Here is a 24062-nt window from a genome sequence, read left to right as displayed (position 1 = left end):
TAAGTGGACTTCATTGAGAAACTAACAAGGTAATGTAGTGTCGTACTGAAGTACATGGCATACTGGAGCTCTGTGCAGGAGTTCCGCTAGCCCCCAATATACAACATAAACAGGTAGAGCACAACTGGCTTCACAGTGAATTGTGAATAATTTAAAATATATTTATTGTAGTCCAAAGGACAAAAGAAGAATACAATGTTTCGGCCATGAGGTCTTAATCACAGCCAAAATGTTGTGTCCTTGTTTTGTCCTTTGGACTACAATACATTTATTTTAATTATTCATGTAGCACTCTACCTGTTCACTGAGAAACTAAGTATTATATTTCACATGTTAAGAAAATTAAAAAACATACAGATTTTTAAAATTATTTTCTTATGAATTTTATGCACATTCACAAAGGTATGCACTTCGGACATGTACAGCACCTCATTACATCAAATGTACAAAGGTATATAATAGTTGCATATCCATTGTATAGCGCTACGGAATCCGATGGTGCTATATAAATAATAAAATAATAATTATATCAAAGAGGCAGGTGTACTCTTTACATGATAAACAAGCAGTGCTTATAACAATATCCAAAACAATTAACTGGACTATTTTGAACTTAGTCTGTAGTGAACTTTTATTAATATGGAATAAAATGAAAGAAGAAAGAAAAAGGGAGGGGGAGGGGAAAGGAAGAGTTAATGAGAGTAGAGGGCCGTTGGAGTTCAGGTAAGTTACTGTATACTGGCAATCAGGTAACCTTTCATTGCTACTGTTGTCATTTAAATATTTTCTTGCAGGATCCAGCATGAACTCTAATTGCAATTTGAAGTCATGGGTAGGGTATTTGGGTATGTCTATTTATTTATAAATTGAAAGCCACAATGTTGAGACCTCAACATAGCTCATGTAGTTATGGGCACAGCTGTCAGAGCTTCACACTCGCTCCTCTTATGTTCATTTTTAATATTCATTCTTGTTGGCATTTCATTGTTCCATCTGTCTTGTGCTATTTTCCATACTCTTCTGGACACTACAGGTGATCTGGCCATGCATTCATACGTTTTAGTACATTCTATAATTTGTATGCAAGTCCCCAGGATCAGGGTGTTATTGTTTAGCCAATTTCTACCAATCACGGCCAGCGTAGCCAAGATTTAATTCTAAAGTAAGTATCAGACATCTTTTGTTAAGTTAGGGGACAAGTCTTGCAGGAGGTAACACTCTGAGTTATGTGGAAGAGAAACACATGTGCATGTTAGAATGAGATTTGCTATTTTCTTCCAGTATCATATTAATTAGGGGCATGACCAACAAATATGCAACATGGTTCCCACCTCTTTAGAACACCTCCAAGATACCATCTATATAGTCGTTTCTTCAAAGTTCCACACGCGTTACACATAACGTGAGAGGTCTATGTGCCGTAAGTATTTTCCCACATTTTGTCTTTGACAGCCTTATTTAAGTCCTTTTCCCATGCCTGTATAAATGGATATGTTTTAAGATCATGATGTTCATTCATACTGGAATAAAGCATAGAAATAATTTTGCTGGTGGGTTGAATTTCAGTTTAATTTTTTCAGTCCATCAGCTGCTGCCCATGTACATTGTTTTTATCAATGATATAATTTTTATTCACCAACAATTTTAGCTGCATATATGAATAGTGTGCAATTTCTGGGAGCCTGTAGATAGTTTGTAATGATTTAAAGAATAAATCACATGAGCCATGGATGTAACTCTATGCCTATTCGATATTCTGTGGTTAAAATTTAGAATGGACGTTGTTAGTGTTATTATAGGTGTGATGGATGAAATTGGCCATATGAACTATAGCAATGTCTATACTTGTTCCAGATATGTATGTTCCATCAGGGCCGCCATCAGGGGGTGACAACCATAATGGTTGTCACGGGCCCGGCGGCCCTGGGGGGCCCGGCCGCCCGGGCCCCACATGTGGGGCCCATCGGGTGGCCCACACACTTAGGGCGACGCGATGAGCTCCCTCCTTCAGGGGCCCGGTCAGCGCTGTGGCCGGTATAGCGCGACCGGGCCCCTTTAATAAAAAATAAAAAAAGCAGCTGCAAGTGCTGCTGGGAGGCAGCTCACTCTGCGCGGGAGGAGCGCGCGCCTGTGAAGAGGGAGCCACGCCGACTCCCATCATCCCCAGCCACCCTCCTGCAAAGAAAAGGTAAGAGACAGGAGGGTGGCTGAAAAATGAGCTGTGTGTGTGCTTGTATGTCTGTCTGTCTGTTTGTGTATGTCTGTATGCATGTATGTCTATGTATGTAAGTCTGTGTGGATGCATGCATGTCTGTGTGTATGTCTGTCTGCCTGTATGCATGTATGTGTATGTCTGTCTGTATGTATGTATGTCTGTGTGTCTGTATGCATGTATGTGTATGTATGTCTGTCTGTGTGTGTATGTATGTCTGTCTGTGTATGTATGTCTATGGATGTCTGTCTGTATGCATGCATGTATGTCTGTCCATATGTCTATGCATGTATGTCTGTCTGTATGACTATGTCTGTCTGTCTGTATGCATGTATGTCTGTCTGTGTATGTATGTATGTCTATGTCTGTCTGTCTGTCTGTCCGTATGTCTGTGTATGTATGTCTGTATGCATGTATGTCTATGTTTGTATGTATGTCTGTCTGGATGCATGCATGTCCGTGTGTATGTCTATGTTTGTCTGACTGCATGCATGTAGGTCTACGTATGTATGTCTGTCTATGTATGTTTGTAAATGTCTGTATGCATGTATGTCTCTATGTATGTCTATGTATGTATGTATATATGTATGTATGTATGTCAGTATATATGTATATATGGATGTCTGTTTGTCATTATATATGTATGTCAGTATGAATGTATTTCTGCATATCATTATGAACGTAGGTCTGTGTGTATGTGTGTATGGATGTCTGTATGCATGTATGTCTGTATATATGCATGTATGTCAGTCTGTATGTATGTATGTCTGTATGCCATTATGAATGTATGTCTGTGTATGAATGTCAGTGTCTGTATGAATGTGTGTGTGTGTGTGTATGTATGTATGTATGTCGGTGTCTGTATGTATGTATGTGTTTTTATGTCCTCATGCATGTGTGTCTGTATGTATGTTAGTATGTGTCTGTCTGTCACTATGTATGCCTGTGTGTATGTCTCAGTATATGTGTGTCAGTATGTATGCCTGTATGCGTGTATGTCTGTTTCAGTATGTGTGTCTGTTAGTATGTATCTGTGTCCGTGTCTGTGTGTGGACCCAGTGGGCGGTATTTGGACGCGGGCCCCAGGGGGCCCAGACCCTGAGCTAAGTTAGGGGCCCCAACAATTCTGGTGGCGGCCCTGTGTTCCATTACCTGATTGCCTCAGGGAGTCATGCCGAGAAAGCAACAATGTGTCCTTGGGCCCCTGCTGAGTCTATCTGCGTCCAGCCTGGTGGGTTTGGGTGAGCTTGTACAGTTACCAAAGAGCTGAGTACTGATGCTTGATAATAAGATTTTAGGTTAGGCAAGCCCATGCCACCCTCCTCAAATGACCTCTATAGTCTGGCGACTGCCACTCTTTGTTGTTTGCCAGACCATATAAACAGTCTTAGTCATTAAAATAATTGGATGAGACTGAAGATGGTTGAGATCTAAACAAGCATTGGAGTTTGACGCAGATGTACTCCAGCTCTTTGGGATGAATCTGACAAGTTGTTACTCTATGGAATCAGTAGTGGATTGTGACAATTGCATTGTCTCTCATCTTGTAACTGTATCTTTATTAAGCGTCGTTGAATGTGCACCTACATGCTATATTATGTACTGTTGCCCAATCCCTTTTTCTCTTCTGTACCAATTTTCTGCCCTATTTACGTTTACTTAAATTACAATAAACTTTTCATTGAACTTTTTATTTTTATTTTACTCATTGATGAAGTGAGGAGTGACCAATAGAGGATCAAAATGAGGAGCAGTAACAAATATATATAGTTATATATTTATATATCAAACAAATATAATATAAGTAGTACAATCTATATATAATAGTGGAGATGCATAACAATTTGAACTTTCAATGTTGCTTACCCTTGTAACATTGGTCACAATAGGGATATATAGATCAAATATGTATAAATACAAAGACAGAAAACCACATATAGTGTAGATGGTAATTCCAAAATGGTTGGTGATGGATAATAATCCGATCCACTCACATGGACAAGAGCCTGAAGGTACTGGCTCAGCAAGTAGTGCCTTAATGCTCTAAAGGCAGCATCACATCTTCTCTTTGATGAAATGTAGGGCTCAAACAGAATAGAGAGAGAAAGAGAGAAAATACACCAGTAGTGTAGCATGCACAGAAATAGTTATCTTCACTCAGTGAGAAATTAAGCGTTAAGCTCACCTTATTAAAAGCCTAAAATCTTGGTTCTAGTTAGGACAGTGGCACCCAAATAATAACTCCTGGAACTCCGGAGGACTTAGGTAGTGCTAAATATACAGTTTATTTCTCAAACTTTAAAATAATAGTACAACAATAAACTATAAGAGCAAATTGGCAAGAAATAATTAAATATTGCACTTTACAGAAGACAAGTCTCATATAATGAATTCCAATATTCCTGTTTGGCTATATTGACCTTAAGTTTGCACCTTTAAATATCACTTTAGTGAATAACCCTAAAGCATTGCAGGGATGTGAAAGAACTGTTTAGTACTGCAATCCCTCCAGATGCAGTACTGTGTAACTCTGAGGGTGTAATTAAAAAAAACTGTTGTTATATAAAGGACTACTTTACTTTATTGTTGCATCATATTAAAAGTAAGTATTGACATCTAACAATCTACAAAGCTGACAATTCTAAATAAAGGACACATGATGTCTTATGTATATCACCATTGTGTTCCCTCCAGGCTATTGCTTTTGACATGTCCTTGGTTTTGAATTCAAATCAAACTTTCTGTGGTATATTCACTAATTGAAGACTTGTTTGAGTAGCGCAATTATATGAATTCATCAGCCTACATATGTTACGTATGTACATAAACTGAAACAAATTTTTTTTGTTTTTTGAGCATTAGTAAATATTTTAAAAGTAAAAATATAATTTAGTCATTGGATAATTTTCAACAAAAAAAGTGCATTAATTAACAGAAGTATATAAAATTTTGCCAAAATATTTCAATCTTACAATAGCATATTCTGTCAGTTGCTGCTCCATTTGTAATATATTATTTTAATTTTAATATATACCTTCTCAGCAACGACATTTTATTCCAACTTGGTTTACCTGACCAATTGAGCTTAACTTTTCTGCTACATCATTGGATAATCTGAATGCTCATTCCTATTGGCTTATTCCATAATAACATCACTCACAAGATTTTACCACATGACAGGAGGCTTCATATTTTCCATAACTCTCTTTACTGTAAAATCCAGCTGCACTGATCATTACAGAAACAACCAATAAGAAAAAAGTAACCAACTCTATAAAAGTGTCAGGATCGGGACAGGGATCCAACACGCAGAATACAAACAGGAGCTAGGACTAACGTAAGGAGAAAGCAAAGAATGGTCAGAGACAAGCCGAGGTCGAGGGAACGAGAGAACAGGTAAGCGAGAGACGAGCCGAGGTCAAAGGACACGAGAGGTAAGCAGGAACGAAAATACAAGCCGAGTCAGAACCAAAAAGACAAACAGTAATAAGAGCACTGAGTGACCAGACAAGCTAGAACCACGACAGGGCAATGAACCATTACACACATCCCTATTTTATACCTTGGCTCTTTAATTGATGACTCCGCCCCTGCCGAGCCCTGATTCGTTGTTCGGAACTAGATTGACAGGTCGGGACATGATTGCCGTCATGACGTCGGCTCCTGAGCGCCGCGTCATAAAAGGAGGCGGGGCTATCGCGGCCGGCATGTAAACGGCTATGAGAGCTGTGAGGATTGGGTGAGTCAGCCCCCCTGAGAGGACGGCCGTCTGAAATTCTAACCTCCTCCGAGGTAGAGACTTCAGGTACCCTGACAAAAAGGCCCTGTCAGTCTGATTACTTCATCTTTATTTGCTGTTCCAGCCTGCACAGGTCAGAGTACTTTTACCTAGTGATTCTCTATACTTGTTACATGTCTTTTAGTATCTTATAATGTTTAAGATTCATTAGGATTGTTGTATATTCTTATTGTGCTTGATTCCCCACCCTCACTTCTATCTATTTTCCCATCTTGAGACCGATTTTCTACTTTTTCCTTTTGCTTCCCCATTCTGTGGACTGTCTCCTATCGCTGGGTCTTGTTTTTGACTGTTTTTCATTTAACACTGTAGCTTTGACGCGGCCCGGGAGTGCCGCAATTGTTCCCTAACTTTGATGGCAATCCCCCACAATCTGGGGGGTTCAGGAGGGTGATGGGGGTCGCCTGTCGCTATTTTTCATGGTCCACGGCGGGCTCAGAGCGGCAGGCCGTGCCAACTGGTGCGCCCTGCTGCAGCCATCTTGGATCTCGCGAGTACCGTGAGATTCACAACTGCCATCTTATTTTTGTTCCAGATCAAATTTTACTGCAATCTGGATTCTGGAATACCTACCTGTCACACTTCACACACAGGAAACCCTGAAGTGCTCCTTCTCACTTAACAGGTAACTGCTGCTACAGGAATCAATCAATAAAGTGATGCTTACACTGATACAATTTGATACCAGTTACTGAAGATACAAACCTATGTTATAGTGCCAGATTATTTATATAACAGTTGCCAATTGTGGGTGTCCTCTGTTGTACATGGCACACCACCTGGGGTGAACCCCCAGGTATATATGGGCTGGATTCTGCTCAGACAGACACAGCATGGTACCTATATAGTCCAATTCACCTACGCTGTCTACAGATACATGACTTGTTGACCATGGAGGTACAACTCTGACATACAGCTGGAGTCTCTATTTCTTGCAATTTCCTTATTTACCTGGACGATTTGTTGATCTTCTGCAACCCGGTGTCCAAACTGTGCTCTCAGACGCAATTTGTTGTTCACTTTCTGGAGTTTCTACATTAAGCCACACAAGTCTGTCACCACCACGACTTTGGCTAGGTTGAATCATTGGTTGTTTTCCATGGCCGGGGTAGAATCCTGTTTTGGTGCCCACCCGGTTCGTGGCGTGGCTGCGCCGCAGGCCTTTTCGGCAGGTGCATCCCTCACGGACATTATGAAATGTGCGGATTGGACACGAGAGAGTACTTTCCGCATTTTCTACTTTAGACAACCTTCTCATACTTCTTCTTAATTCTCAGCGTTAAAAATGCAAAATAGGAAGCCTCCTGTCATGTGGTAAAATTGTAGATTATGCTAACGAAGTGTACCAATAATCTTAATTTTAGTAATGACAGGAGGTGAATATATTTCCACCCTGCTCTGCCTCCCACCCTGTGTCTTTATTTCACGCAGTTTCCTTATTGACATATATTAGTTGTTGGTATTGGTTATGTATAGTTTTTACATTTAGTCTATTGCTTAGTTAGATAAATGTATGGTTAAATTGTTAATTGATTAAAAAGTTAATTGATTAATTTGTTGTGGCACTTACTTATATTATGTGGTTATTATTGTGGACATCTTGTCACTTCAGATGCCTTTCACTTCTTTTTGTTTCCTTTCAGTGTGATCGACTTCCCCACGTGATTGGATCTGTTTCGGTTATGTTTCCGGTCATCTATTTTAGTTTGCTGGATGTTGTTTGCTGTTAATTTTTTAGGATTTGGTTTTGTTCTAGACTCTGTGTATTGTTCGCTAAAAAGAAAGAGGAAGTAATCAGACTGGCATGGCCTTTTATAAAGTTAGATACTTTTTTCTGATTAGTTGTTTCTGTTTCTGTTATGATTTGTGCTGCTGGATTTTACAGTTAAGATAGTTATACAAAATATTAGCCTGTTGTCATTACTATAATTAAGATTATACGTACACTAAATTCGCATAATCTACAATTATTCACTTAAATTCATATTTGGACGGAGCGGTCGCATCTCTGTGAGCTCCGACTCAAACTTACCTTAAAAGAACCCTATATGGTGGAATCCGAACGCAAAACTACCTATAAACCTGACTACTGACGAAAGTTAGATCATGGGCAGAAAATCCAAGAAAGCAAAGGCTGACAAAAGCCCTTCCTGGAAGGGATATCGGCGAAATGCTGTGGAACACACCATAGGCCGCATGGTCCAAGATGGCGCTGGAGAACGATCTCACCTCGTACTCCTCAGAGGACTTTGACACAGACCTCATGGAGGGATCGTCCTTCGGGCCTACATCAAAACTTAGCATGGTGCCCAAAACACCCGGACACCTGGTTACTGTAAACCAACTTAAGGAAATGCTGTCTGAATTAAGCAAAGACTTGGCTGCAGACATGGCTACTATAAAGTGGCCATAGAAGGGGCCCAGTCAAAAATCACTCAACTGGAGGCCTGCACGAGCACCCAGGACTCCAGGTTAACTACGTTAGAACAACAAGTAGCCGATCTAGCAAAACAGCAGCATGCCACAGCAAACCGCCTGGATGCAATGGAGGACCAAAGGAGGCGTCACAATCTAAAAATCCGAGGGATACCTGACTCGGTGGGCCTACCCGATCTACCCCACTACATCAGGCACCTCCTGGGTGCCCTGCTCCCACTAAAACAGGCAAAGTCCCTGAGGCTCGACGGGATGTTCCGACTACCAAAGCCGACCCGAGCTCCAGCAACCGCATCCGCGGACCTCATTTTAAGGTTTCAGAGCCTATCGGACAAAGTGGCACTCCTAACTGCGCTAAGGGGTAAAACTCCCTTGTCGTTTGAGGACACCACTCTAACGATTTTCCCGGATATCACCAAGAGTACACTTACCTGGCGAAAATCACTGCAGCCGCTACTACAACACCTCTGCGCCAGGGAGCTGCCCTACCAATGGGGAACCCTGCATGTTTATCGTTCACTTATAATGGGACCTCACATAAAGCGCAGAGCTACCAAGAATTGGAATCACTCCTGACATCTGCGGGCATACTCCAAGCTGCACTCACAAAAAGATCGGGACCGTCCAGGATAAACCCAGCTACCATACGGAAGTTAACCCCGAGGGAACCTCTGGGACCATCACCCGCCAGTCCACCGACTTGAGGCACTCGGGACCACATACCCCAAGGGGACACCTCTAACTAACCACCCAGGATAAACATGTTTTACACAGTTTGAGACTCTTGCAAACTTCTGTTGTGTTTTGTTAATTTGTTCTTGCTGATCGTTCCTGACACTTACCTGATGTTAGCTTTAATACTGCTACGGCAAATCCTTCATTACACGGACATAACATTGCTCCGTCTTACTTTTTGCAAAACCCATATGCAGATAGTGGGACTCGTGACACATAGACGGACAACCAAACAGACAGACACGACGAGCCCGCACATGCGATAGCCCTTATTGAAGTGACCACAGCCGGGCTCTTATCGCTATAGCCCAGCCACACTCGAGCAACCATACCAATCCCCCCCTCCAGCCGATTCCTAGACGAGCCCTTTAAAAAGCATAAGCGCAAAGCGGCAAGGCAGGGGTAGATCCTCTACGTGAATGAAACACACTTAACACCCTACCCTGACAGCACACTCACATAGGTTACTACAGACGAGCATCAAGTATGTTTATAATAATGTAACCTTAACCCCCTTAAGGACACATGACATGTGTGACATGTCATGATTCCCTTTTATTCCAGAAGTTTGGTCCTTAAGGGGTTAATCAAAAATGTGCAATGTTTATATGTGCCCACTGCTGTTTTAAAATGTTATTATTATCGCTGGAAAAGCTGTTGTGGCATTGCCTACTACCATGTTTCACATGAGCACAATGAAATAAAGAATATAAAAAATAAAAATTAAAAAAAAATCATATTTGGTCCAGATGGACAACATTCAGTTTAAATAACGGGAAAATTAAATATACTGCAATTCTGTTATTTCAAACCAAGGAGCAAATTTCGTTAAGTAACATTTGGTGTCTGCTTTAAAATTTGTAATACTCATATGCAAATCTTATATAAAATATAAGATTTGCACATTTATCAAACACTAAATTTTAATATGATTTACTCAGCACAAATATGGTAGAAAGCAAATTCACAAAATTAATCCCCTGCTTTGTGCAAAGCAAAGATATAGAAATCTGCTGCACAAGCAGACAAAGAGTTAACATATATAAAATAATTAATAGTATTGATTTAATACACATTACTAATAATCATAAAATATGAATTTTAGCATGTAAACTTGTAAGTTATTGAATAATGTAAGCCATTTATTGAGGTAACCAAGTCTCTCTAGGAGTTGGTTTTCTCAATGGTGCAAATAGATTTTTGCAGAGCATTAGTTTATAATAGCATTGTTCAATATCTAAAGGTAGTGGTACTGAATAAAAGAGAAACCAATATAATCTAATATAGTAATAAAATGGAGGTTATTTAATATATAGTAGACACAAACAAATAGAGCCGAGCCAAATAGGGACAAGTGTATACTCTGGTGACATGTTCAGGAGGTCCTTGATAATACTGATAAATACAGTATCTTAAAAACAGATGCAACAAATGAATTCAGGTTACGCTACAAAGAGATTTTGGACAAGGGCCGCAGTGGGGGATTGCTATCCGGGGACGAGTATGAGTTTATCTTAAATCGTCACCCAAGAATAGCAACCTTCTACTGCCTGCCCAAAGCTTATAAGAGTTTAGAACACCCTTCAGGTCATCCTTTTGTCTCCGGAGTAGACAATTTGACCCAGAATGGGAAGGGTTAGGGGTACGGTTAGGGTTTGGGGTAGGATTAGGAGTAGGGTTAGGGTTAGCGGTAGGGTTAAGGGTAGGATTAGGGTGAGGGTGTTTTTATTTTTTTATTTTTTTTATTTACAATAAAGATATGAAATATTCAGTCACATACTCCCTGAAAAACATACCATTATATATAGAGGAGTCCTCACACTTGATAAACTGTTTGATACATAACCACATAAAACAAAATAACCGATACAATTTTTTTTTTTTTTTAATTATCAAAAGGTTCTTATGGTTGTGGCAGCTATGGGGCATTTAAGAATACTTCCTTAAAAGAGGCTAATTAAGGAAATTTCCTATCCCACGGATAAAAAATATATATTCTCCAGTAAGCAAGTGATTATTTGTTACTGTAAAAAAGTTATATATGAGATTATATAAAAATGGTGTTGAAAAACATAGCTTGTTATTACATTTTAGAAGTAAATACAATAATTACCCAAGTAATCTTACTTTATGGGGATCCAAAAGGAAGAAACTAATTGCAGAGGCAAGGACTTATTTAGTAATACTGGGCAAACAGAAATGAAGTTGATCTTCAGTCTGAATATTTTACAACGCTGTGGTTTAAACAAAGATTTTGAACTCTGACATATTTTTATAATTTGTAATTATTCATGCCCATATATTTTAAATATTTTATATTGGAAATGTGAAACATTGGGGCTGCACTCACCTGAACATGGATAAATGGGGTGCTGCTGGGTCTAATTCCACTCCAAACAAGCACCTCGAGGAGGACCCGCCCCCAACCATGGCATACTAAATCAACGCGCTACCTGCAAAGATGCTCCCGTTGTGCTGAACGCTCCTGGAGGAAGTCTCGTACACAATCAGACTTTCTCCATTATAGATTCATATTGTGTTCATACAGTGCAGCCCTTGCCCTTGCCAAACAGTCCTATTTTTCCACTCTCATTAGTTCATGTTCCCGCAACCCCAGGCGTCTCTTTCACACCTTTAATTCTCTTCTTCGCCCTGCTGTGGCCACCCCCAAAACTAACCTAACTGCTGATAACTTTGCATGTTACTTCACTGACAAGATTGAACAGCTAAGGAAAGAATTCTCCCGTCCTTGCCTTTCTGTTTCTCAATCACACATAGATCATGCCTTTCCTACCCTTCAGACATTCTCCCCAGCTACTGACCAAGAGGTGGCTGCTCTTCTTTGCTCCTCTCGCCCCACCACTTGCCCGCTTGATCCTGTCCCATCTCACCTTATTAGATCTCTCTCCACTTGTCTCGTGCCTTCTCTAACACACATCTTCAACTGCTCACTCTCTTCTGGCATCGTCCCTGCTGACCTTAAACATGCCACTGTAGTACCTATACTAAAAAAAACATCCCTCGACCCATCCACCCCCTCTAACTACCGTCCCATATCCCTGCTCCCTTTTTCCTCAAAGCTTCTGGAAAGACTTGTCTTTACCCGTGTGTCTCATTTCCTCAATTCCAACTCTCTCCTTGACCCCCTTCAATCTGGCTTCCGCCCTCTCCACTCTACAGAGACTGCCCTTATCAAAGTTACTAACGACCTAATCACAGCTAAATCCAAAGGCCACTACTCCATACTAATTCTTCTTGACCTCTCAGCGGCCTTTGACACCGTTGATCATGCTCTCCTTCTTCAAACTCTTCAATCGCTTGGTCTCTGTGACTCTGTCCTCTCATGGTTTTCCTCTTATCTCTCCCAACGCTCATTCAGTGTCTCCTTTTCTAATGATACCTCCTCCCCTTGCCCTGTCTCGGTTGGAGTTCCCCAAGGCTCCGTCCTTGGTCCCCTTCTATTTTCTCTTTATACTGCCTCTCTTGGCAAACTTATTACCTCTTTTGGATTTCACTACCACCTGTACGCTGATGACACCCAGCTATATCTCTCCTCCCCGGACCTCTCCCCTGCCGTCCCGCAACGTGTCACTGCTTGCCTTTCTTCCATCTCTGACTGGATGTCATCCCGCTTTCTGAAACTCAATCTCTCAAAAACTGAGCTCCTTGTCTTTCCTCCTCCTAATACTGATACTCCTCTTTCGCTCTCCCTCCAAGTTTGTGGTACCAACATCAGTCCATCCTTGCAAGCGCGCTGTCTTGGCGTCATACTTGACTCTGGTCTCACCTTTGAGCCTCACATCCAGCATGTTGCCAAATCCTGTAGATTCCATCTTAAAAACATAGCCCGCATCCGCCCCTTTCTTGCACCAGATACTACCAAGGAGCTTGTCCATGCTCTAGTAATTTCCCGCATGGATTATTGTAACCCTCTCCTGATTGGTCTTCCCAAAAGCCGCACTGCACCCCTACAGTCCGTAATGAACGCTGCTGCTAGACTGATTTTCCTCTCTAGTCGTTTCTCTCACACCTCACCCCTCTGCCAGTCCTTACATTGGCTTCCTGTATGCTATAGGAGTCAATTCAAGGTACTAACTCACACCTATAAAGCACTGAACAACTCTAGCCCTTCTTATATCTCCTCACAGATCCATAGGTATGTCCCTTCTCAGTCTCTCCATTCTGCCCATGACCACCTCCTGTCCGTTGTCCGCACTCGTACGGCCAACTCGCGCTTGCAGGACTTCTCACGGGCGGCTCCCTTCCTATGGAATAGCCTGCCTACCGCCATCAGACTCTCCCCTAGTCTTGCATCTTTTAAGAAGTGCCTTAAAACCCATCTCTTTAGGAAAGCTTATGGCCTCCAAGACTAACCCTTACCTCACATACCTGTCTCTTGCCCTCTCCTAAAGGGCAGCCCACCTTATTTGATTGTAAATTCCTGTCCTAATGTGTTTTACACCCCACCTCCTATAGAATGTAAGCTCGTTTGAGCAGGGTCCTCTTCAACCTATTATTCCTGTAAGTTTATTTGTAATTGTCCTATTTATAGTTAAATCCCCCTCTCATAATATTGTAAAGCGCTACGGAATCTGTTGGCGCTATATAAATGGCAATAATAAATAAAATAAATAAATAAATAAATTCATACAATACACAAGATCCAGCGCACAGAGTGCTCTGAATCTTGTTTATTGTAAATATTTTATATTGTAAAGAAATATTCATTTGCTCTGATATTTTGCACATATATTATATGTGCATATATATTATTGAATTTTAGATGCATAACATTTATTTTATTATGCATTATCAATCATTAGCACCTTATCTATGATATTTTTAAATTGATTTATATAATAGTGTATATATATGGGAATAGGTTGGTGCAAAACGTAAGATTCATTTTAAAAGGTGCAGCAACCAACAACAAAAAATCGTGGTAATAAGATTAAACAGAACAAACACATAAAAGTGCTGGTGCGCAGTGTTTTACAACCCCTCTCTGTCAGTATCTTATATATAAAAGGCTTTATCCAAAATAGCCTATAATACAGTAAGCACACATGTATCAAACCAAAGTGCAATTTCAGTATTTGAAAACCAAAAACAGTGCAATTGTGATGGTTGTATAAAGTGACGTGCTTATACTTGCAAGACATCATTTTAAGTATCTAAGAGGGAAACAAAAAGAGAACTCCTAGTGCAATACAGTACAAAAAATTTATATGAAAGTTATATTGCTCTTTAAGTAGCTCACTCACAAAATCAGAGTGGTTAAAGCACCACTCTTAGCTATAGCACTCGGGGAGGATTAGCCCCTGGTGTGCGTGGGATCCGTACGATACACAGGTGACCAGGATATCAGGTACGTAAAAACGTTATTCCAATACATCAATTAAAAACATATAATATGTGCAGTCCATCAACAACTCACCAGCCCTTTGGCAACAGATGGTTATAGCTTGTAAAGCCCTTCTGTTCGATGCTGGGCTGCTTTCGCCGATGAAACTTCCACAGTGCTTCCTGCTTCCTGGTCCGTGACATGTTTCGCCCCTCCTCTTGGGGCTTTGTCAAATGTGCTGTGTATCCTCCCACTCTTCCTTGCTTTATTATTATTTTTTAATTTAGGGTTTTTATTTTTTTAAAAACATAAACATTTTTCAAATACATAAATGCAGAAACAATGTTTACATTGAAAAATTGAGAAAATTGACAACTGCAAGATTACATCATATTAAGTAACACTGATGTTTTTGACAAAACTATTATGCAGTAGTAACAGTCAGTTGCAATTTTTGCAAAGTTAGGTTTATACAAACTTCTGTTATGGTAGGGTAGTGATTGGAGGTATTTTTACCTTAAGGTCGAACAGTCAGTCTTTTGTGTGGTAGAGAGTCGACTTCTGTCAAGAGAATATTAGTTTGAGAACACTAGATGTCCCCCTGTGCGAAAGGTTTTATTAAGAGGTCGAGGATGTTGAACCGGATCAAGGTCTTATATATATGATCATGTGGGTTATTATGTGGATAGGAGTGTGAATAAGGTGTAGATAATGTCTTAGATGTGAGAGTTCCAAGTTGGCTTGGAGTTTAAGAAATTGTTCCAAGGTGCCCATGTTTGTGAGAATTTACCATAGTTCCTAGATTTAGCATATGTTAATTCTTCCATCTGTTTAACCTCCTCTACTCTCTGTATCCATTCCCTAATCGATGGTGTTTGCGATTGCTTCCAGTATTTGGGTAAAATTTGTAATGCGGCCATAGCAAGGTGGTTAAATAGGGAAGATTTCTTCCTTGAAAAGCCCTGTGAAGGCAGCATGAGTATAAAGTGTTCGGGGGTAAGGGTTTTCATGGGTGTGTAGTGCCACCGAGAGAGGCGTTTGTAGTTACTTTCTTGGGCTACTATTGAGGTGGTTGACGTGTGAGCTAGTTGGAGAATAGAGCGCCATTGTTGTTGGGTGATATCTGTTTAAAGTTCGTCTGCCCATCTCATTGTATAGGTAGGGAGATCTGGGTCCTGTAACTCTCTGGTCAGTTTGTACATGGTAGAGAGGACCTTTTTTGTTAGTGAGTAGGAGGAGCAAAGCAGTTCGAAGGGTGTTAGAGATCGCGAGCCCTCTGGTAATAGTCCCTTTCTTTTATTAAAATGTACTAATTGTTTGTAGTGTTAGCTTTGGTTTCCAGTGTAGTCAGTGTAGTCAGTGTCAGGTAGGAGATGTTTTAATTTTTTGTCTTGGGTCATCTCCCTCAATGGAAGAGTTGGTCCGTCGTGGTATTTGTCATATGTCTTTCCTGATTTACCCCTTTGGAATATAGGATTATGTGTAAGTGGGTAGAGTGGGGGTGGGTGCGGTGAAATTGATGTTGTTTTCATTAGCTTGTTCCAGACTTTCAGTGTTGCAGTGATATGGGGGTGTGTAATGTGGTGCTGTTGTTGTGATTGATCTAGTGTGAGCCATGGTCGTACCCTCAGTGGTATCTCTGAGAAAGTATTTTCCAGAAGTACACAAGGTTGTGTCGGTTTGGATTTGGTCCATTCGTAAATTCTAGTTAAATGAACTGCTTTATGATATAGGTCGATATCTGGCATGTTCAATTCCCCTCTATCTCTACTTTTGACTAGTGTTGCATGTGAGGTTCTGGGGCATGTGTAAGACCATGAGTTCCCGGATATGTTTGTTATCTCTAATCCCTTGTAGAAAGGGTTCCAGGACCAGTATAAATAGGAGGGGCAAGAGTGGGCATCCCTGTCTAGTGCCATTTGTGATTGATACTGGGTGGGAGAGTTGTCCGTTGATGCGCAATCAGGCTGTGGGCGACGAGTATATGGCTTCCAGCCATTCCTGCCATCATGGCCCAAAGCCCAAGTGCTGCATCGTGTGGGTCAGTAGTGGCCAATTTACCCTATAAAAGGCCTGTTCGGCGTCGATGGCTAGTAGGGTGCTGTGTATTTTATGCATTTGGGCCCATTGTATGAGGTTAATAATTTTTGTAGTGTTGTTTTTCGCTTCACTTCCTGGGACAAACCCCGCTTGGTCTTGATGGATAAGGCTGGGTAGGAACGGTTTTAATCTGCTGGTTATTATTTTTGATAAGATTTTTAGGTCAATATTTATGAGTGAGATTGGTCTATAACTTCCACACATTGAGGGATCTTTTCCTGGCTTGGGAATTAGAGTGATAGTGGCTTATACGGCTGATCTGGGAATGGAAGATGTAAATTTCTGAGTATTGAAGGCATCGATGAAGGGTTGGGCCAGTATCTGGGACATTATTTTATAGTATTTTCCTGTATAACCATCCGGTCCTGGGATTTTGCCCTTTGGGAGGGATTTAACCGTATTTTGGAATTCTTCTATTGTAATGGGGTCATCTAGAAACGCTATTGCATTGGGTGGAAGAGTGTTTTTGATACTAGGTCTAAGGAAGTTGAGTAAGTCTTCAGTGGTTGGTTGTGATTGCAACAGGTTATAGAGGTGCGTGTAGAATTTATGGAATGCTTTGATTATATCTGGCATGAGGCTTGTTAATGTGCCGTCATCTTGTTTGATTGCTAAGATGAATGTGGACTGTTTGTCTTGTTTTAACGCTGTTGCCAGCATTTTACCTGCTTTGCCACCTTTGGTGTAGTAGGCGTGTTTTGTCAGTGCTTGCCTGCGTTTGGCGTGTAGATGTAATAGGGTCGTCAGTTCTGATTTTTTGGCTAGTAGCGTTTTGTACCTGTCCAAGGAATTGGAGCGTTGGTGGTAATTTTCCAGGTTTTTAATTTCCCTGGACAGCTGAATGATCGCCTGCTCTTCCTTGCTTTATATATGCAGGCACTTAAGTTTCAATTACTAGTTAATGCTACTAACTAATTCCTAACTACTATATGCAGACACTTAAGTTCCAATTACTAGTTAATGCTAACTACTAATTCCAATCAACAGTTCCTGCTATTAAGTCTAGTGTTGTCGCGAACCCAAAATTTTCGGTTCGCGAACGGCGAACGCGAACTTCCGCAAATGTTCGCGAACCGGCGAACCGCCATTGACTTCAATGGGCAGGCGAATTTTAAAACCAACAGGGACTCTTTCTGGGCCCAAAAGTGATGGAAAAGTTGTTTCAAGGGGACTAACACCTGGACTGTGGCATGCCGGAGGGGGATCCATGGCAAAACTCCCATGGAAAATTGCACAGTTGATGCAGAGTCTGCTTTTAATCCATAAAGGGCAGAAATCACCTAACATTGACACCTGTCCTCAAAGCTCCTGATACACACTGACACAGAGCAGAATAGAGACTGTTCCCCGTCCTCAGAGACCATGATACACACTGACACAGAGCAGAATAGAGACTGTTACCCCTACATAGGGTCACTTGGCAGATATGGCGGGGTCGTGGGAGGGGGAGGATGACTTTCCCCTCTTCCCCTGTTACATTCCCGTTGTGCTGTGACATCACCCTTATACGCTGTGTAAAGCATACTATTTAATTTGATCAGCATGGCCACTTGAGTTTTTATAGTTTTCACGCTGCTTGTAGTTTATATATGGTTCACAAAAATCAAACAAACGATAAAGTAAACATGTAAGGATTCAGAATATTCTTTCAAACCCTTACACATTGTGTGTAGGTATTTTTTGTCTTAAGTTTGTGGCTTTAAAGAGGTTTACGTTGTTTCTATGATGTGCATAACATGCTCTTGTAAATGTTTGTTACATTTTTCCTGGAATTGTAATTTTTGAATCTGAATAAAGATAGTCAAATCCCTGATACACACTGACACAGAGCAGAATAGGGACTGTTCCCCCTACATAGGGTCACTTGGCAGATATGGATTGACACCTATCCTAATGATCCCTGATACACACTGACACAGAGCAGAATAGAGACTGTTCCCCCTACATAGGGTCACTTGGCAGATATGGATTGACACCTGTCCTCAAAACCCCTGATGCACACTGACACAGAGCAGAATAGGGACTGTTCCTCCTACATAGGGTCACTTGGCAGATATGGATTGACACCTGCCCTCAAAACCCCTGATACACACTGACACAGAGCAGAATAGGGACTGTTCCCCCTACATAGGGTCACTTGGCAGATATGGATTGACACCTGTCCTCAAAACCCCTGATACACACTGACACAGAGCAGAATAGAGACTGTTCCCTGTCCACAGAGACCATGATACACACTGACACAGAGCAGAATAGAGACTGTTCCCCGTCCACAGAGACCATGATACACACTGACACCGAGCAAAATAGGGACTGTTCCCCCTACATAGGGTCACTTGGCAGGTATGGATTGGCACCTGTCCTCAAAGCCCCTGATACACACTGACACAGAGCAGAATAGAGACTGTTCCCTGTCCACAGAGTCCATGATACACACTGACACAGAGCAGAATAGAGACTGTTCCCCGTCCACAGAGACCATGATACACACTGACACAGAGCAGAATAGAGACTGTTCCCTGTCCACAGAGTCCATGATACACACTGACACAGAGCAGAATAGAGACTGTTCCCCGTCCACAGAGACCATGATACACACTGACACAGAGCAGAATAGAGACTGTTCACCGTCCACAGAGACCATGATACACACTGACACAGAGCAGAATAGAGACTGTTCCCTGTCCACAGAGACCATGATACACACTGACACAGAGCAGAATAGGGACTGTTCCCCCTACATATGGTCACTTGGCAGGTATGGATTGACACCTGTCCTCAAAGCCCCTGATACACACTGACACAGAGCAGAATAGAGACTGTTCCCTGTCCACAGATTCCATGATACACACTGACACAGAGCAGAATAGAGACTGTTCCCCGCCCACGTGTAAAAGCACGCTATAGAGACACCAGATATGATTGGCAACTGTCAAAGCACGCTGGCACAGGTCTGCAGAGCACACGCTGAAGGAAGGACTGACAGAGCCGCTTGAAGGACACTGACTGGCTGCTATTAGCTTACACTAGAAACCTTTTTTCTTTGTAAAAGCACGCTATAGAGACACCAGATATGATTGGCAATGTGCACTTGAACAGTTCTGCAGAGCACACACTGTAGGCCTGACACACCCGCTTGAAGACAAGTAACTGCTATTCAATCTATAACAGTGAAAAATAAATTTTGGTTTTAAAAGCACGCTATAGAGACACCAGTTATGATTGGCAATGCGCACTGGAACAGTTCTGCAGAGCACACGCTGAAGGAAGGACTGACAGAGCTGCTTGAAGGACACTGACTGGCTGCTATTAGCTTACACTAGAAACCTTTTTTCTTTGTAAAAGCACGCTATAGAGACACCAGATATGATTGGCAACTGTCAAAGCACGCTGGCACAGGTCTGCAGAGCACACGCTGAAGGAAGGACTGACAGAGCCGCTTGAAGGACACTGACTGGCTGCTGTTAGCTTACACTAGAAACCTTTTTTCTTTGTAAAAGCACGCTATAGAGACACCAGATATGAGTGGCAACTGTCAAAGTACGCTGGCAGGGTTGTGCAGGGCACACGCTGAAGGAAGGCCTGACAGAGCTGCTTGAAGGACACTGACTGGCTGCTATTAGCTTACACTGGAAACCTTTTTTCTTTGTAAAAGCACGCTAAAGAGACACCAGATATGATTGGCAACTGTCAAAGCACGCTGGCACAGGTCTGCAGAGCACACGCTGAAGTAGGCCTGACACCCAGACGCTTGCAGACAACTAACTGCTCTTCTATTACAGTGAAAAAAATATATTTCTTTTAAATCTAAAGCTTAACCTATTGTAAAAACAGATATGAGTGGTGGCACTGACTGTGCAAATGGGCAAGGCATCCAACCTGACACAGAAGCTGGCAGGCAGGCAACTGCTCTTCTATTACAGTGAAAAAAAATTATTTCTTTTAAATGTAAAGCTTAACCTATTGTTAAAACAGATATGAGTGGTGGCACTGACTGTGCAAATGGGCAAGGCATCCAACCTGACACAGAAGCTGGCAGGCAGGCAACTGCTCTTCTATTACAGTGAAATTTTTTTATTTATTTTAAATGTGAAGCTTAACCTATTGTTAAAACAGATATGAGTGGTGGCACTGACTGTGCAAATGGGCAAGGCATCCAACCTGACACAGAAGCTGGCAGGCAGGCAACTGCTCTTCTATTACAGTGAAAAAAAAATTTATTTTAAATGTAAAGCTTAACCTATTGTTAAAACAGATATGAGTGGTGGCACTGACTGTGCAAATGGGCAAGGCATCCAACCTGACACAGAAGCTGGCAGGCAGGCAACTGCACTTCTATTACAGTGAAAAAAAAAATATTTCTTTTAAATGTAAAGCTTAACCTATTGTTAAAACAGATATGAGTGGTGGCACTGACTGTGCAAATGGGCAAGGTATCCAACCTGACACAGAAGCTGGCAGGCAGGCAACTGCTCTTCTATTACAGTGAAAAAAAAATATTTATTTTAAATGTAAAGCTTAACCTATTGTTAAAACAGATATGAGTGGTGGCACTGACTGTGCAAATGGGCAAAGCATCCAACCTGACACAGAAGCTGGCAGGCAGGCAACTGCTCTTCTATTACAGTGAAAAAAAAATATTTCTTTTAAATGTAAAGCTTAACCTATTGTTAAAACAGATATGAGTGGTGGCACTGACTGTGCAAATGGGCAAGGCATCCAACCTGACACAGAAGCTGGCAGGCAGGCAACTGCTCTTCTATTACAGTGAAAAAAAATTGTTTATTTTAAATGTAAAGCTTAACCTATTGTTAAAACAGATATGAGTGGTGGCACTGACTTTGCAAATGGGCAAGGCATCCAACCTGACACAGAAGCTGGCAGGCAGGCAACTGCTCTTCTATTACAGTGAAAAAAAAATATTTCTTTTAAATGTAAAGCTTAACCTATTGTAAAAACAGATATGAGTGGTGGCACTGGGCAAGTAGGCACAGTATCCAATGTGAACTTCACACAGAAGCTGGCAGGCAGGCACCTGCAATTACATTACACAGGAAAAAAAAAAAAAAAAAGCAGCCTGATGTTATAGCCCTAAAAAGGGCTTTTTGGGGTGCTGTCCTTACAGCAGAGATCAGATGAGTCCTTCAGGATTGTAGTGGACACTGAATACCCTAGCCTAGCTATCAATTTCCCTATCTAATCAGCAGCAGCTAAACTTTCCCTCCTCTCACTAAGCATGCAGCTTCAGAATGAATCGAAAATGGGTGCTGGGAGGGAGGTTGGAGGGTGTGGAAGGGAGGGAGTGCTGCTGATTGGCTGGAATGTGTCTGCTGACCGAGAGGCACAGGTTCAAAGTTTGCCCAATGATGACGAATAGGGGGCGGATCGAACTGCGCATGTGTCCGCCCGCCGCGGCGAACGCGAACACGCTAAGTTTGCCGGGAACTGTTCGCCGGTGGACAGTTCGGTACATCACTAATTAAGTCCTTTATATAGATTAGAATATAGAAGCAAATTCCCAAACGTTTCTTATATAATAAAAACCCAACATACATTGGACATCAAACCTATAGGAGTCAGTTCAAACACATTTTAAAAAATCAAGCATATTATATATATAACCACATATCAGTAGTTATCAATCCTTTAAAGGAGAACCCCACAGGTAAAAATGGGGTAGATTATCTAAAAATTAATTGCAAAAAAATAGTTACCTGTTCTTTTCCAAGAGCCACCTTAGAGAAAATAGTAATAGAAAATGTATCAATAAATACATCAAACAATACTCCCCTTTTGGACATACATTAATAATCATTATATATGTGCGAATAAGTACCAAAAATATTTTAAGAAAAAAAACAAAAATGTACCACCTAAAATACATAAAAAATGGGGTAGATTGTATAAATTAAATCTTTAAAATAAAATAAATGCAAGCACAAAATAACAGTTTCACCATAAAACCATGATAAAACCATTATAAAAACAGGTATGGAGACTGGAGAAGGGATCTTAAAAACTAAACAATAGCCTAAAAGAAAGGTAAACAAATCTGAACAACTAAAATAATAAAAAAATATATGATAAAAAAGGCTAGAAAAAAACATACCTAAAAACCCAAAATGACCTTAACATAATTAATAATTAAAAAAAATGAAAGTACTAAAGTTCATAAAAAGTTACATATTTCAAAATCTTCCGATCTTCTGTATAACATCACCCCCTCTCCAATCTCTCAACACCCTTTTAATGCATATACATTCTAACACATTTGGGTCTTGTCCATGCACTTTTTTAAAATGTTCTGATACACTGTGACTTTCTACTCCTTTCTTGATGTGGTAGATGTGCTCTCTCATACTTAAATGGAGAGGGTGTGTTGTCCTTCCCACAAATTGTAATTTGCATGGACACTTCAGTAGATATACAACGTTGTTGCTGTGACAAGTAATGAGTTCTCTAATAGTAAACTCTTCCTGTGTCCTTCCTGATTTAAATTTTAGTGCTACATTTCCCTGTGTATGTTGCATATTTTTGTGGGAGGAGCACATCCTACATATATGAAAACCAATGGGATGTCCCTAAAAATTATTATTATTATTATTATTATTATTATTATTATTATTATTATTATTATGTTATTATTATGTTCTTATTTATATAGTGCCATCAAATTCTGCAGCGCTTTACAATGGGTGGATGAACAGACATGTAGTTGTAACCAGACAAGTTGGACATACAGGAACAGAGGGGTTGAGGGCCCTGCTCAGTGAGCTTACATGCTAGAGGGAGTGGGGTAAAGTGACACAAAAAGGTAAGGATAGTATTAGACTAGTGACAGTTGCTAGTGACAATTAGTGACTAGTGACAATTACTCACAGGTTTCTTAGTGCTCTTCTTTAAATAACTGCTAACTAGTGGATTCTTTAAATATGGGGCACCTCAAAAGGTGATGTAAGGTTTGGGCAGTAGTAGTTCACTCAAGTCCCTGTCAGTTTTGAGTATAGGCCAGAATTTATTAATCGTCTTTTTTTTTTTTAATTATGTTGGTTGTTAAAATCAAACACTAAAACTTCATTAAAATTATCCTCACCATTTTTATTTATTTTATCTCTTTGGATCAATTCTGTTTGCGTGATTTGTTCAACCTCTCTTGAAACTTTTTCTAAAATATCTTCAGGATATTGTTTTTCTCTGAATTTATTCAGGAGGTCATCTGCTTGCTGTTCCTCCTCCGTGCAATTATCTTTCAATCTAAGTAAATGGCCCTTTGGTATATTATTAAGCCACTGAGAGTAGTGCCACTGCCTACTGTTATATGAGACATAACCATTCACATCTACTATCTTAAAGAAGGTCTGCATTTTAAGGACTCCTCCTTCTACTTAGATTTTGACATCTAGAAAGTCAATAGAAGAGGTACTAATATTGCTTGT

The sequence above is a fragment of the Pelobates fuscus genome, chromosome 5 (assembly GCF_036172605.1).
Source record: "Pelobates fuscus isolate aPelFus1 chromosome 5, aPelFus1.pri, whole genome shotgun sequence".
NCBI classification, from domain to species: domain Eukaryota; kingdom Metazoa; phylum Chordata; class Amphibia; order Anura; family Pelobatidae; genus Pelobates; species Pelobates fuscus.
Note: the sequence above shows the minus strand (reverse complement) of the source record.